Source organism: Rhinolophus sinicus, linkage group LG11 (assembly GCF_036562045.2).
Source record: "Rhinolophus sinicus isolate RSC01 linkage group LG11, ASM3656204v1, whole genome shotgun sequence".
NCBI lineage: Eukaryota > Metazoa > Chordata > Mammalia > Chiroptera > Rhinolophidae > Rhinolophus > Rhinolophus sinicus.
Window position 1 is genome coordinate 10,704,524 of NC_133760.1, and position 16,545 is coordinate 10,721,068.

The 16,545-nt window shown below is 45.7% G+C and overlaps 3 long non-coding RNA genes across 33 annotated transcripts in view; 1 reads left to right on the plus strand and 2 right to left on the minus strand.

The window, feature by feature from the left end:
- Positions 1–2,167: 2,167 nt before the first annotated feature.
- Positions 2,168–6,930, minus strand: LOC141567446 (uncharacterized). Its single transcript, XR_012490074.1, has 2 exons — positions 4,508–6,930; positions 2,168–2,409 (listed from the first exon to the last, which is right to left on the minus strand). It is a non-coding gene; the product is annotated as an uncharacterized LOC141567446 (long non-coding RNA).
- Positions 6,931–7,424: 494 nt separating this feature from the next.
- On the plus strand, positions 7,425–10,769 carry LOC141567445 (uncharacterized). The gene is made up of 3 exons (XR_012490073.1): positions 7,425–7,558; positions 7,756–7,932; positions 9,166–10,769. It is a non-coding gene; the product is annotated as an uncharacterized LOC141567445 (long non-coding RNA).
- A 126-nt stretch (positions 10,770–10,895) lies between these two features.
- Positions 10,896–16,545, minus strand: part of LOC109439545 (uncharacterized) — a 102,417-nt gene continuing 96,767 nt past the window's right edge. For 24 of the 31 annotated variants that reach the window (XR_012490064.1, XR_012490052.1, XR_012490066.1 and 21 more), the window contains 2 exons: positions 14,285–15,436; positions 10,896–13,828 (listed from right to left, as the gene is read on the minus strand). This is a non-coding gene — a long non-coding RNA (uncharacterized LOC109439545). The remainder of the gene's footprint in view (positions 13,829–14,284; positions 15,437–16,545) is intronic. The other 7 variants (XR_012490072.1, XR_012490070.1, XR_012490060.1 and 4 more) reach the window with 3 other exon arrangements.

Below are 16,545 nucleotides of genomic sequence, written 5' to 3' on the forward strand. Positions count from 1 at the left end.
CACTGCCTCTGCATCCTTTTAGGGACGCCCTCTGCTCCCTCCGTTTTCTTCAAGTTTTCTCTTTTTGCTCCCCCATTCGTATGAGTGATCACCCCACGATGGACTCCCCAAATCACGTGTTTAGTCCCAGTGTCCAGGGCACTCATCCGAGCCTTCAAGTACCTACTGCTTCCTCCAAAAAGCCATCCAGCCCCCCAGGACCACAGGCAAGTCCGGGAGAATGGCTCCCTCATCTTCGCCCCCACCTCCAGCTCCAGCGACTCTCCCCACAGCAGTTGGGTCCCCTCACCCCCACCCTAGAGATCCCGCAGCTTCCCGCTGCAGAATTCTGCCCGCCCTAGTCCTCCCTCCTACTACTCTTCACCCTAAACCGGGACTAACAACGTCACTCTTTCCTCCACAGACACGCCAGACCTGAGGCAGTAGTGTCTCAGTCTCAGGGAAGGGTAAGCCAGCGAAGATTTCACAGGCAGACTGGTGTGTTTGGTGGCTGTGGAAAGAGGAGGGGCGTGCTAAAAACCGCTCGGGGAGGGGGTTTCTCCAAACTGAACACCACATATGGCAAGGAGAGGTGATGAAGGTGGGACATAGTCATTTGTAGTTATAAGCACCTGGGCGGGAAGCTGGGCTGGACACGGAGCCCACAAGCCAGGGTGGGGGAATTCCCAGCATTTGGGGCCTGGCTGTCCTAGTCAAGCCTCAAGTTCTATGAGCATAGTGTGATCAGCCTTGTCAGCGTCTCCGGGGCCCTCCCTTCTGAGGAAGATCTCTGAGCTCTGCCACAGGCACCCCTAGGGACCTAGAGGGTCACACCCAGCCCCCACTTCTGTCCTACCCCTGCCCAGTGCACAGTCAGGAGCTCAGCAAGCACATGGGGGGTGCTGATGCCCAGACGGGGTGATAGGTGGGGCGGGGGGTAAGGAGCAGACTGCGGGGTGATAGGTGGTGGGGGGGGTAAGGAGCAGACTGAGACTAGGATTGGCCCTCAGCAATGTAAAAAGCACACTTAAAAAAAAGGGATGAGCAGTTCTACATTTAACTGTTAGGGGGTTTTCGTTGACACAATGATGTCAGTTAGAACTGATGGACATCAAAAGCACACTGAAAAAAAAGAAAGGAGCAGTGCTACGTTTAACTGGGTGTTTTCATAACTGTTAGGGTGTCTGCACTGACACAATGACGTCAGTTAGGACTGATGGATTATGGAAAGCCCCTTAAACGAAAACGGATGGGAGTTCTACATTTCACTGGGTGTCTGCACTGACACAATGACGTCAGTTAGCACTGATGGATTATGGAAAGCCCCTTAAACGAAAACAGAAGGGAGTTCTACATTTCACTGGGTGTCTGCACTGAAACAATGACGTCAGTTAGAACAGATGGCTATATAAAGCACACTGAAAAAGAACAGAAAGGAGCAGTTAAAGGCAAGAGCTTCGAACCGGTAAACCTTTACACATCCCCACTACTAGCTGGGGGCTAAGACTCTCCACTTGGATTTATCTGTCAGCCACCTCCGCTAAATCTTACCTGAATCTTACCTAAACCTTACCTAAATCTGGCACATCTCCCCCGGAGTCATCGCAGGAGGCACAGGTGGCTCTCCTTTAAGTGGAACTGTAAATACTTTAAAACGATTTTAAAATTTGTTTTTACACCGGTGGTGGCCTCTCTGTATCACTGTTCAGTGATCTTTAAAAGTGCCCAGGCACAGAAGCAGCCTCACCAGGTCTAAAATCCTATCTGAGACTAAATACCTATTCATTATGTTTTCCAAGGAGACGATCATTTCACTTGGTAAATGGATGCTCACCCAAATTCTATTCCACATCAAGGAGACATTTCTCAAAGATAAATTGATGTTACCTTTACTAAAGAAATTAGAAATGTATCCAAACCCACCGACATTCATAAAATGGTCATGTTCACTTACAATTAATAGTAAACCTCACCTTGCAATCGAAAAGATTGCCAGTGTTACTGAAAACCAGTTTGTTAAACTTGTGAGAAAGATGACTTCTTTCTTTAAGAAGAAGAATCCTGATGTACCCAAGTGTGAAACTATGGTTTGACAAAAGAAAACTGTAAAGGTACATGGAAAACGATCACAATTTCTGAATGAACAACCTTTTGCTTTCCTGGATGAATCACAAGCAAAACGATTCAATGATTTATCATCACAAATTGAAAATATCTGTAATTAAAAATATTTCTTCAAGAAGCTGTATCAGTCATGTGCTTTCATCATTTTACCGCATCTGATTGCCCGACTAAGAAGCCGAATTTGAAGGGGTGGCCTGGGTGGCTCGATCGGTTAGAGTGCAATGCTGGTGACACCGGCGTGGCCGGTTAGATTCCACACGAGCCGGGGAGCTGTGCCCTCCACAACTAGATGGAGAGCAACAAGTCCTGGAAAACCACACCAAATAAAATTGTGACAAAATAAAAACGGAGATGAATTTGAAACCCAATGAAAGTATTGGTAAACACAATGCAGTCTCTGGCCTGTTTCTGTGGTGAGGCCTGAGTTAAAGGGGCTCAGGCGAAGGTGGGGCAGGGCCCAGGCATGGGGGTGGGGAGGACATCTCAAGGGCATGGGTTTAGAGAGCTGAGGAGGGCAGGTCCAAAGGCTACATTTGGAGAGTTGGGTCCTGAGTGGCGTTGAGGACCACCTGCCCATAGGACATTCTCCAGGGAGTCGGAGTCCACACTCTGGGCAGTTTGAGAGGACAATTTTTTTGTTGTTGTCCTCTATTGATGCTTTATTTTCTTTTCTTTCTTTTTATTAAAATTTTATTTTATTATATTTATTGGGGTGACAATTGTTAGTAAAATTACATAGATTTCAGGTGTCCAATTCTGTATTACATCATCTATAAATCCCATTGTGTGTTCGTCACCCAGACTCAGTTCTCCCTCCATCACCATATATTCGATCCCCCTTACCCTCATCTCCCACCCCCACCCCCCACCCCCCTTACCCTCTGGCCACCACTAAACTATTATCTGTGTCTATGAGTTTCTGGTTCTCATTTGTTTCTCTTGTTCTTTTGTTGTTTTTCGTTTATATACCACATATCAGAAAAACAGACACATAGACCAATGGAATAGAATTGAGAACCCAGAAATAAAACCACATAAATATGGGCAACAACTTTCAACAGTGAAGGTTGTTTGCATTCCAACTAGATTGAAACAACTACTTGACTAGGAGCTTTAGGTTATAAAAAGCGCACTTAAGAATAAAAAGAGGAAGTTAAGAGCAACAACATTTCACTGTTAAGGCTGGTAGCATCCCATTCAATGTTAAGGCTGCTAGCATCACATTCAATGTTAAGCCTGGTAGCATCACATTCAATGTTAAGGCTGGTAGCAGCATCCCATTCAATGTTAAGGCTGGTAGCATCACATTCAATGTTAAGCCTGGTAGCATCACATTCAATGTTAAGCCTGGTAGCATCACATTCAATGTTAAGCCTGGTAGCAGTATCCCATTCAATGTTAAGGCTGGTAGCATCACATTCAATGTTAAGCCTGGTAGCAGCATCCCATTCAATGTTAAGTCTGGTAGCATCACATTCAATGTTAAGCCTGGTAGCATCCCATTCAATGTTAAGGCTGGTAGCATCACATTCAATGTTAAGCCTGGTAGCAGCATCCCATTCAATGTTAAGTCTGGTAGCATCACATTCAATGTTAAGCCTGGTAGCAGCATCCCATTCAATGTTAAGGCTGGTAGCATCACATTCAATGTTAAGCCTGGTAGCATCACATTCAATGTTAAACCTGGTAGCAGCATCCCATTCAATGTTAAGGCTGGTAGCATCACATTCAATGTTAAACCTGGTAGCAGCATCCCATTCAATGTTAAGGCTGGTAGCATCCCATTCAATGTTAAGGCTGCTAGCATCCCATTCAATGTTAAGCCTGGTAGCAGCATCCCATTCAATGTTAAGCCTGGTAGCATCACATTCAATGTTAAGCCTGGTAGCATCACATTCAATGTTAAGCCTGGTAGCAGCATCCCATTCAATGTTAAGCCTGGTAGCATCACATTCAATGTTAAGCCTGGTAGCATCACATTCAATGTTAAGCCTGGTAGCAGCATCACATTCAATGTTAAGGCTGGTAGCAGCATCCCATTCAATGTTAAGTCTGGTAGCATCACATTCAATGTTAAGCCTGCTTGCATCACATTCAATGTTAAGCCTGGTAGCATCACATTCAATGTTAAGCGTGGTAGCATCACATTCAATGTTAAGCCTGGTAGCAGCATCCCATTCAATGTTAAGGCTGGTAGCATCCCATTCAATGTTAAGGCTGTTTTAATCACAAAGGTTGAAACAGTGACTTCAGTTCCAACTGATGGATACAAAAAGCACACTGACAAAGATCAGTTAAGGAGCAGTTAAAGGCAAGAGCTTCGAACCGGTAAGCCTTTTCACATCCCCACTACTAGATTGAAGGCTTAGACTCTCCACTTGCATTTATCTGTCAGCAACCTTACCTAAATCTGGCAAATCTCCCGCTGAGTCCTCGCAGGGGGCACAGGTGGCTCTCCTTTAAGTGGAACTGTGAATCCTTTCAACGTTTTTAAATTTTGTTTTTACAGTGGTGTTGGACTCTCTGTGTTACTGTTGAGTGATCTTCACAAGTTAAGGCCCAGGCACAGAACAAGCCTCACCAGGTCTGAAGTCGTATCTGAGACTAAATACCTATTCATTATGTTTTCCAAGGAGATGATCATTTCACTTAGTAAATGGATGCTCACCCAAATTCTATTCCATATCAAGGACACATTTCTCGAAGATAAGTTGATATTACCTTTACTGGAGAAATTAGACATGTATCTAAACCTACCGACATTCATAAAATGGTCATGTTTACTTACAATTAATGGCATACTTCACCTTGCAATCGAAAAGATTGCCAGTGTTATTGAAAACCACTTTGTTAAACTTGTGAAAAAGATGACTTCTTTCTTTAAGAAGAAGAATCCTGATGTACCCAAGTGTGAAACTATGGTTTGACAAAAGAAAACTATAAAGGTACATGGCAAACGATCACAATTTCTGAGTGAACAACCTTTTGCTTTCCTGGATGAATCACAAGCAAAACGATTCAATGATTTATCATCACGAGTTGAAAATATCTGTAATTAAAAATATTTCTTGAAGAAGCTTTATCAGTCATGTGCTTTCATCATTTTACCGCATCTGATTGCCCGACTAAGAAGCCGAACTTGAAGGGGTGGCCTGGGTGGCTCGATCGGTTAGAGTGCAATGCTGGTGACACCGGCGTGGCCGGTTAGATTCCACACGAGCCGGGGAGCTGTGCCCTCCACAACTAGATGGAAAGCAACAAGTACCGGAAAATCTCACCAAATAAAATTGTGAAAAAATAAAAGCGGAGATGAATTTGAAACCCAATAAAAGTATTGGTAAACACAATGCAGTCTCTGGCCTGTTTCTGTGGTGAGGCCTGAGTTAAAGGGGCTCAGGCTAAGGTGGGGCAGGGCCCAGGCATGGGGGTGGGGAGGACATCTCAAGGGCATGGGTTTAGAGAGCTGAGGAGGGCAGGTCCAAAGGCTACATTTGGAGAGTTGGGTCCTGAGTGGCGTTGAGGACCACCTGCCCATAGGACATTCTCCAGGGAGTCGGAGTCCACACTCTGGGCAGTTTGAGAGGACAATTTTTGACACGAGGAAGGGATACGGAAACACCCCGAGTACAAATGACAGTCTAGAGGCCAAAACGGGGGAATAAATGGGGTGCAGAGAAAACTTCCAAAGCAAAGCCTTCCTGATGCCATCTTTTTGGGCCCAGAGGAACAGATCCACGCCTTCTTAGCGTACGGTCAGCACCTTCTCTGGTGGCTGGAAGAATCCTGAGCTACACGTTCCTGGTGGTGAAAAGCCTTGGAAACAAACCTGATCTGGGCACGTTGCTTCCAATGCGCAATTCTTGAATCCTAACTGGTTGAACATCAAACCAGCGCTTTGCAGAAAACGAGGCAATAATGGGCACGAACGTTGGGACACTTTCAAGAGCACACTATGCTACAGAGGTCCTGTCAGGATAGGGTGGCAGGCGGGGTCCCTGCTCCCGCTCCCCACGTAAGAACGCAGGACATGGTGAGGCCAAAAAGGAACACCCACGGAGCCACAGATAGGGGAGTCATACCACTATAGTCTCGCTGGCGGCTGGGCTGGACACACAGGAAGCAGGAGCCACACTGTCCGCAACCCGCCATCCACTAGTCTCTGCCAACCACCCTCACCTGCTAGGCTGCAATCTCTCTCTCTGGGATCCGTAATCCACACTCCACCACGCCAAAACGACACCACCGTGCCACCCCTTGCTAGCTTAGCTGCGGCAGTTGTATCAGTGGCTAATGGCTAACCGGTCACAGCCGATGGCCAACTAGTCACAGCTGATAACCATCTACTACCTGAGCCAGCACCTTTCTATGGGAGGCCGAGAGCCTGGAAACTGCACCCCTGGCTCTGTCCCCACAGGTCCTTCATGTCAGAAGAAATAAAACCGTGCAAATAGCTCTGACCCCTGGAGAGGAGCCTGACCCCACATTCACCGCCAGGCATCTAGAGTCCTGTGTTGCCAACCCTCACCCCTTTCCTCGCTTCCTTCAGCTCCGCAAGCTCCAAGGACATCCGACCCTCTGTCGCCTTCCGTCAGGCACCCCAACACCCACCGCCAGGCTGCTCCTCGGCCTCCCTCGGTGCCTCCGTCGTGGACACTTCCCTCCAATTCTCTAGGGATCTGACTCTCTTGCAGGCTCAGGAGAACAGGTCTTGGCGGAGTGAGGAGGGATATTTTGCGTTTCCGCCGAGCTCCCCAGCGATACCGAAACTGCCGGACCCAGACCCGCCTTGGGCAACAGGCTTTGGCCCTCTCCCCCTGGTCTGCGCTGGACACAGAAAACCCCGGGCCGCACAATGGACACCGCGATCCCTGCCACCTAGTCCCGCGCCCGGCTTCCCACACCCAGCCCGCCCGACTTCCCCACCGTTCCCCCCAGGCTGGAGTTTCCCAACCCTCTCAAAGATCAGCTGCTACCCGCTCGGGCTTCCTCCCTCGCTGGAGTCCCCTCCCGGCCTCTGCTCCGTCCTTCCGCCCCCTCCCGTCTCCGCTTCCTGCTTCCCCGCCCCACCCGTTCATCCCTCCCCACTCCCTGGATTCCACGTTCCCCAGTGGATCTAATCTCCCTCCCACCCTGCTTCCGCCTCCTACAGTCCCAGTTAGCTGGTTCCGCTGTGGCCACCCACTCAGCCCTAAACCACGCCCTCCACCCCACCCCCACCCCAGCGCCCCTGGGCATTAGTGCCTACGTGTCACTGCCTCTGCATCCTTTTAGGGACGCCCTCTGCTCCCTCCGTTTTCTTCAAGTTTTCTCTTTTTGCTCCCCCATTCGTATGAGTGATCACCCCACGATGGACTCCCCAAATCACGTGTTTAGTCCCAGTGTCCAGGGCACTCATCCGAGCCTTCAAGTACCTACTGCTTCCTCCAAAAAGCCATCCAGCCCCCCAGGACCACAGGCAAGTCCGGGAGAATGGCTCCCTCATCTTCGCCCCCACCTCCAGCTCCAGCGACTCTCCCCACAGCAGTTGGGTCCCCTCACCCCCACCCTAGAGATCCCGCAGCTTCCCGCTGCAGAATTCTGCCCGCCCTAGTCCTCCCTCCTACTACTCTTCACCCTAAACCGGGACTAACAACGTCACTCTTTCCTCCACAGACACGCCAGACCTGAGGCAGTAGTGTCTCAGTCTCAGGGAAGGGTAAGCCAGCGAAGATTTCACAGGCAGACTGGTGTGTTTGGTGGCTGTGGAAAGAGGAGGGGCGTGCTAAAAACCGCTCGGGGAGGGGGTTTCTCCAAACTGAACACCACATATGGCAAGGAGAGGTGATGAAGGTGGGACATAGTCATTTGTAGTTATAAGCACCTGGGCGGGAAGCTGGGCTGGACACGGAGCCCACAAGCCAGGGTGGGGGAATTCCCAGCATTTGGGGCCTGGCTGTCCTAGTCAAGCCTCAAGTTCTATGAGCATAGTGTGATCAGCCTTGTCAGCGCCTCCGGGGCCCTCCCTTCTGAGGAAGATCTCTGAGCTCTGCCACAGGCACCCCTAGGGACCTAGAGGGTCACACCCAGCCCCCACTTCTGTCCTACCCCTGCCCAGTGCACAGTCAGGAGCTCAGCAAGCACACGGGGGTTGCTGATGCCCAGAAGGGGTGATAGGTGGGGGGGGGGGGTGTAATGGAGCAGACTGAGACTAGGATTGGCCCTCAGCATGGCCCCCAGGAACCTATAGCGTGGGCAGGGCTTGGAGAGGAGACTAGTGAGCGGTGACCCTGAAACGGGACACTGGTTTCATCCCATACAAGCCCTTTCTCCCTAGAATCTGCACGTGTAGAGGGAACCAGCCTGTGAATGAATGAAAATCCTTGTGAGCACAAACATCATCTGGAACCTTCTGATTTCTAGTGATGTTGAACAAAAATGGGCTGCTAGGCCGGGACACTTACTTTGGGTGTGAGGTGGCTGAAGTCAGATCTGTGACTCTACAAGAGTTATTGCAATACTTGACTACATTCTCTATGCTGTTTGTTACATCCCAGTGACTTATTTATTTTATAACTGGACGCATTACCTATTTTTACCATCCTCCCACCCTGTCTGTCTGGCACCCACCAGTTCTCCATATTTATGAGCCTGTTTCTATTTTGTTTTCTTAGCTCAGCTTTGTTTTTGGATTCCACATATAAGGAAAATCATACAGTATTTGTCTTTCTTTGTCAGACTTATTTCACTTGACATAATGCCCTCCAGGTCCACCCACTTTGTCACAAATGGCAAGATATCATTCTTTTCTAGGGCTAATATTCCATATCACATCTTCTTTATCCATTCATCTATTGATGGACACTTTGTTTGCTACCCTGTGTGGGCTATTATTACTAATGCTGCAATGAATACAGGAGTGCAGATGTCTGTTTCAATTAGTGTTTACATTTTTCAGATAAACAACCAGAAGAGGAACTGCTATTAAAATTTATATTAAAAGGCTGTGCAAATACCATCCTTTTCAAAACCTGGTTACTTGATTATGGTAAAGTGTTGTCTCCTTATTTGCACGTCTTTTTGCAGCCTCTGCATGTGGGAGAGTTCACATTGCCTCTCATGGGCGCCATGGCACGCGCTCATTGTCCAGAAGCACCTCTGCTGTGTGGGAAGAACAGATGTCATATCTTTGCTTCATGGCCAACCCTCCAGGTATGAAGTTGAAATAGGGTGTGGGCAGAGCCTCTAAGGAAACCAACAACCGCCAGTGGAAGACAACAAGCCAGTAAATCAAGATAAGGTAAAGAGACCAGCTAGAACTGGCCTTGACCAAGATGGCAAGGAGAATCACCTCCAAGTAACCTCCAGCCACTTTATATGGTCCTCCACGCTAAAGGACACTCCCACCAGCTCCATGACACCTCCACAGAGGACCATTTAAGGACAAAAAAAGGGGTGTAGCCCAAATCTTGGAAGAGCCCACCCCTTCCAAGAACTAATAAGAATATTCCTTTCCCTTATGCCCTTTATTTAAAAGGCTGACTAATAAAAAAGCACAGCCATAAGGGAGTCAGGCTGTCTCGTCCTTAAGGGAAGCCTCTACTCTGCCTGTGGAGTGAATCTCCTCACAAAAAACTTCTTTTGTTCTTTGGTGAGGCTCACACTTGAATTCTTTCCCGTGGGAAGCCAAGAGCCCTGTTTCCTGCAACAAAGTGATAACCAGGGCTGAAGCAAGAAGACTCAGTCATTGTGTTTCTCAAGCGTTCGATTTCACATGCAAAGGACAAAGCCATGGAAGTTGTAGTGGATGCAGTGGCTGAATTTCTCATAGATGAGATGAGGATATTCCTAACAGACTAATGATATGGTCAGAGAAGTACCAATGCTCTTCTGAAACCAGATGTCTCATTTCTAATGGAGAGGGTGCCTATATTTGTAGTGGGCAAGATGGCTGCCATTCTATGTAATCAATTGGTCATGAAACATTTAAAAACGATATCGTGTTGTTTTTTTAACATGATGTATTGTAAACTGGTAGTAATGACTGTGGTTAAATTACTGCTTATCAACTGAGCGCATTATTGCACAACCAGATTGTCCTGAAATACTTAAAAGATAAAACACATTGGAAATAAATAGTGCTTATGATTACACAACATTGTGAATGTACTTAATGCCAATGAATTGTGCACTTAAAAATGGTTAGAAAGTGAAATTTTATTTATGTGTATTTTACAATTAAAAATTAAAAAAAAATGAAGTTAGAAATAAAAGAATGACCCCCTGCTTGCTGCAATGGGCTTAACACCTACAACTTAATAGAGAGTAAAAGATTCAAGATAAGGTGGTACTTGGAGTTTGATATTTATTATCGGAAGTTTGAAAAGACAAACCTCAAATCCTAATCTTTGGATTTAGTGTAGTTGGGAAAACTGTGAAGTAAATCATGGAAATGACTATGAATTCAGGGACTTGTCACTTGTAAATCAAGGGCGGAGGTTAGGGCCAGGAGTGTACACAGAGATGCTTCTGAATGTTGGCAACAAACTATTTCCTAACCTGTGTATTTACCCAGGGGTTACCTTGATTATATTTAATTCATGTGTATATGGGATGAAAATTTTCATGCTTTATAAATAAAGTAGCTTATAAAGTAGCGTTCATGGTTTTGTTTCATAATCATCTTGGCTTTCAACATATAATTGCTTTATCTTTCATATGAGTAATATTTTACAAAAATATCGTGACCTATTTTTGATAAAAGACATTCTTGCCCTTTATAACTAATGAAGTTGTCTACTAAAATAAGACTGCAGTCCTTTCAAAAGAGAAAATAATCACATTTATTTGAAAATGCGATACACAGTTTTTTAAGAGTAATGAGCTTGTCCTTATAGAAAATGAAATGATCATGTCTCCTTATTAACTGTTAAGACATTGCCCGCAGAAAAGTGTAACATGCTTTTAAGAGTGTCTAGATCTTTTCCTTTCAAAATATGCAGATCATGGCCTGTAGACAGTCAATGATGCTGCCTTTAATAAATGTTTCATTTTTTGAGGGCGAGTAAAAAGCTTGTAATGATGACAATGAGAGAAATAAGACTATACATGCCAACTTGAATGTATCTCAGAGACACAATTTGTTCAGGAAAAGAAACAATACTAACCAATGTTTCTAATACACGTAGTGTGTGTGTGTGTGTGTGTGTGTGTGTGTGTGTGTGTGTGTGTAGATAAGGGTAGAGAAGAAGAGTCTCACTGAATCATGTGGCTTGGTTAAGTGACAACATGGTGTCAGTCTGTGTTTCCTCTCTGTAACACATTGTGAGAACAGTGCAGATCTCTCAGGGTCATTACAGAGATGAAGTGAAGAAAGGCATGAAAAGCCAGGAGGGCAGCAACTCCAAACGGACCTCCAGTGCTCCTTCTCCAGAGAACTCCACCCAAGATTTTGTTTCTTCAGCATTTTGTGCAAAAATTGATAATTTATCATCATCATTGGAGTTTCTCATTTTCAGGTCCCTCATCATTTCAGAAATGGAGCAATTTTAAGTTTGGGATGTTCTGTTACATTATAATGAGTATCAGGAATGAGGCCCATCCTTACATGATTCCTGCATGTAGGCAGGGCTGGAATTATTCCCATTTTACACACAGTGAAATGGAAGGGACTGTGCTCACTTCTCAGCATGCAGTCATTCGCAAGTGAGTAATTCCTTTTTTGGACAATGAGCACACACTCTGCACAGGCTTATAGTGGTTGTAAGGGACACAAAAGTGAACCTAACAGTCACTGGCCTCAAGGAGCTGATATTCTAGTGAAGATGGAGAGGCAATCAAGAAATAAACAAGCAGGGTTTCAGGTGGCAGTAAGTCCTCTAAGGGATAATAAAGTGGGGTCAAGGGGCTAGGGAGTGGGTGGATTCAGGCATACTTTCTATTTTATACAATATGGTTGGGGAGATCCTTCATTATGATGTGAACTTTGAGCAAGACTTAAAAGAAGGGAAGGAGGATTCATGTAAGTCTCTGGAGAAAGATTATTCCAGGGAGAGGGAATAGCCTGTGCGAAGGCCCTGTGGCAGGAATTTGCTTGCCATGTTTCAGAGTCAAGAAGTCACTGTGGCCAGAACACATGGGATGGCTAGAATGACCTGAGAAGTGTAGGCAGGGACCAGATTGTTTAGCGCAGTGCTACCCAAAGCATGATCTGCAAGGAGCTAAGGATCTTGGGCCAGAAATTAGATCAACCACAGAGCCCTGTTTACAGCTGAGTTTTCTTCCTTGGAAAACTTTCTAACCAAAGCACTGAGGTGGCTAACCTACTAGTGGACAGTCCTTGTCTTATTGCCGACCAGCACTTTGAGCAGCACTGAGGTAGGGCCTGGTGGGCGGGGGTGTGGACTCTGGTTTTGGTGTGATTGAGATGTGAGTGACAGGAGGGCTTTGAGCACAAAAGGGATGACCAGACTTGGGTTTCTAAGGAATTCATTTCTGAGGTTTCAGAGGTCCTACTGTGGAGAGATTGATATAAGGTAAGGTGGGTCAAGGAGGCAGCAGGAAGAACAGTTAGGATATCCTACAACAACCCCATGTAGGGGTGATGGTGGATTGAACCTGAGTGTTTGGGTTATTTATATTTTGTAGACTGACTGCACAGTTGCTGATGGATTAGAGTTTAGTGCGAGAGCAAGAGCGGCATCAAGGCTAATCCCCAATTTTTCAACCTGAGCACCTGGAAGGATGGAATTTACCTTGATTGAGAAGGGGAAGATGCCGGGAGGCTCAGGTTGGCAGGTGGCCTTGTTCAAAGACCTTGTTTATGGACATGTTTTGTTAGAAGTGCCCCAATAATGTCTAGGATAGATACCTCAGGTTGACTTAGCTCATTCTCTTCCAACCCCCTTGAAAGACACACAAAAGTCTTGGAAACTAAAGACAGCAGTCCCTGGAATCTCTGAGAGCAGATGCATGAGTGTGAGGTCTGGAAGAGGGAAGTGGCTCCTGTGAGATGCTGGTGTGCCTCTCTCCTCACTCAGGGCCACGGAGCTGGTGGCTTCCCAGCCTGTTGTTACCAAGCAGTGTAAGAGACTGTTAGCACGAGAACTGCTACTTTAAGGTTAAGATAGGGTTAACAGCCCTGAGCTTAAAATAACCTAATGGCTTAATTGTTAATTCCAGGATGCGGGCATAGAGACCAGATGGCTGATAGCTTATCTCTCCTGTTCTCTGAAGCTATGGAGGCTTTTGTAGCCTATCTGTAAACTCTTTGAAGCATAGACCAACGTGTACTCCCTAAGCATAGCTCAACTTGCACTCCCTAAGACCATGAAAAATTACTAAATGCCTTAGCTATGTGGGAATTATAGTTTACCTTGTACTCCCTAAAACTATGGAAAATTACTGAGTACCTTAGAAACGGTATAAAAACCCTTAGCTTGAAGGGCTAGGGGTCTTTGTTAAAACCCGCTGCATCGGGCAGAGACGGGGACCCCAGCTAGCTGGAAATAAACCTCGCTGTGTTACTTGCATTATCGTGTGTGTCCTCTGTCTGTCTGTCTGAGGGGGGGACGATTCCAGGACTTAACAGCAGCTGCAGAAGTCCGTGGCCCAAGGTCAACGCAGGGTCTTGATTTCCCAGTTTCTTCATCCAGGAAATAGCAACAGCTTTTTTTTTTTTTTTGAGCCATATCTCCAATCCAGCCCTTAGAGATCTTTCTGGAAGCTGCAACTTGTGTTTGTTTTCCAACTATATAAGTAAAAATAAAAATTAAGTTCAATAAATAATACTTCTCTAAAAAAGAAAGGCAGACCATTTATAGACTGGATTGAAACAGTCTCTACCAACAGTTATAAATCACTTAATTGAATGAATTTGATGTGCAGCCTCGTAGAGGTTTAAGAGGTACAATGTGCTACTTTGATACACTTATGTATTGTAATACGACTGTCGATGTAGTGATATTTCTCACATTACATAATCAGAGAACAATATTACTGTCTATATTTATTATAATATGCATTAGATCTCTATGGCTTATTTACTACTCACTACAAGTTTGTACTTTGAAACACCATCACGCTTATCCCCTCCCCCACATAACCCCTGGTAACCACCATTTTACTATGTTTTACAGGTTTAACTTTTTCTGATTTCACATATATGTGATATCTTACAGTACTTGTCTTTGTCTTTCTAACTTACCTCATGTGGTATAATGTGCTCAAGGTTCACCCACGTGGTCACAGGATGATATCTTCCTTTCTTATGGCTGAATAACATTCCGTTGTGTATAGGTACCGCATCTTTTTTACCCATTCATTTGTTGATGGGCATTTGAGTTGTTTTCATATCTTTCATTATTGTGAATAATGCTGTGATTAACATGAAAGTGTTTATCTCATTGAAATAGGGTTAAGATTTTTAAATGGCATCACCCTGATGACAAAAACAAACAGAGAGAACACGTAAATCCCCATCACGTGTCATACTGACAAAGACCCATGAAGTTTGGGCTTCTTGGCTGTGTGTGAATCAGTTGTGCAAGGTTTTCTCAGAGAAGGCATTTTGTTTGGATGTGGATCACTTACAACCCCAAAGAGATTTTAACTAGTTCTCAGGCAGCCCACTGCAGCTGGAACGGGGAAACTATTATTTCATTGCTGATATTCACACAGTGAGTAAAACCAGCTGCTGGCCCCCTCCCGTTGGATGTTCTCTCTCTTGTATTTGTGACAACACTGAACGTGGCCAAGATAAACCCAGGGTTTCTGTGTGTGCTATCCAGTGATCACAGGAAAGTCTTGGCTTCTCTGATCTGGCCACGCTGATGACATCTGCCCTAAACAGCAGCAGTTGCAACCAGTCAGCTCTGAAGAACATGATTTGAGGCTAATTACTGATTTTTTCACATTAGGCATTGTCTAAGGTCTTCCTTCATAGAAAATGAGGACTCGGCTGCTTTCTTCTTGTCACCAGAACACACACACATTCTTCCCATCCCGTCTGTTTAGTATTTTCCAAGACCAATATTTAGTGTGGACTTACGTGTATTTGATGCTATTCACATTTGAGCTGTGCTTTGCCCCAATCCCCTTGGATTGTAGAGTCAAACATTTACATCTTCGAAGCACATCAGGGATGGAGAATATTCTGGCTGTGAGCCGGGGGTTTGGGGAGGACAGTTATAGTCCCCTGACGACACATGACTGCGCCCACTGCCGTTCGGGTTACCCTGTGTGGTGCCGCCCTCTGGTGGCTGAAGAGCATATTGCAGCACCTGATGGCGTCACGTCTTTCCTTTTCCAAAGGGAGCCAGCCGATGGACCCATGGTCAATAGTAGGGGCCATATCCAGCTAGATATATTGCAGGCAGGAAGAAATGTAAAGTGAGAATGCAGGGCTTCTTGTTCAAAACTCATTAAGAATTTCAAGATGATGTAAGCAGAGCATTACACGTAGTATAGACCCTTCTAAGTGACTGTGTGACTGCACAGATTGCCAGCCCATGAAGCCAGGGCAAAAGGATGTGCTCATCCGCCATGTGAATTCCACATCAACTCCATTCATAAAATACCTATAGAAATGTAAGCCCTGATTGCCTTAACTTCCCAGTCGGAGGGTTTCTTTCTTTCGAAAATTTCACATTATGGGCTCCGATAATCACCAGGCCGGTATTTTGCTCAGATAAACCCCTGACAAAATCTCTGAGATGATTTTAGCATCAAGAAGAATGAATTAAACATATTGACTATATATACATATATATATATATACACACACACACATATATATATCACATAATTATCCTACAAAAGATAGCAAAAACATCCCCTAATCTTTCCCCATTGGAGGTGACAATAAGTAACTTCTCACCCTAAAAGTAGGGGTTTCCAGGACAAGCGTCCAGCCTGTCCCCTGTCCTCCCAGCAGGGACCAGTGTCCAGGGGTGAGGGGAGGCCCCTCTGAATACGAGGTGCCTGCATCTGAATGCAGGAGTGGCCAGAGTCAGTGACTCTCCTTGTGCACCCGGCCGATACAATGGGCTCAGACCAGCAAAGGAAGAAGGATGCAGTAGTGGTCATGGGGATGGAACTGGGGATGTGACACCCACAGGCACTTAGGTGTCCCCTCAGTGCCCCACAAGATCTGAGGAGCTATAGAACTAATACTGGGAGACAGAGCTGTACTGGGGGACAGTTTCCTCGTTCTTGATGGGGACAGTGCATTAGTTTCTTGGGGCTGCCATAACAAATCACCACAAACTTCGTCCCTTCAAACAAGAAAAAGTTTTTCTCTGACATTCTGGAGCTCAGAAATCCATGTTCCAAGTGTCGGCAGGACCACATTTCCTCCAGAAGCTCTAGGAGAGATTCCATTCATTTCACTTTCTATCTTTTGTTAGAAGGCTGTTAGCATTCTTTAGCTGGTGGCTGCATCACTGCCAACTCTGCCCCCATCTTCAC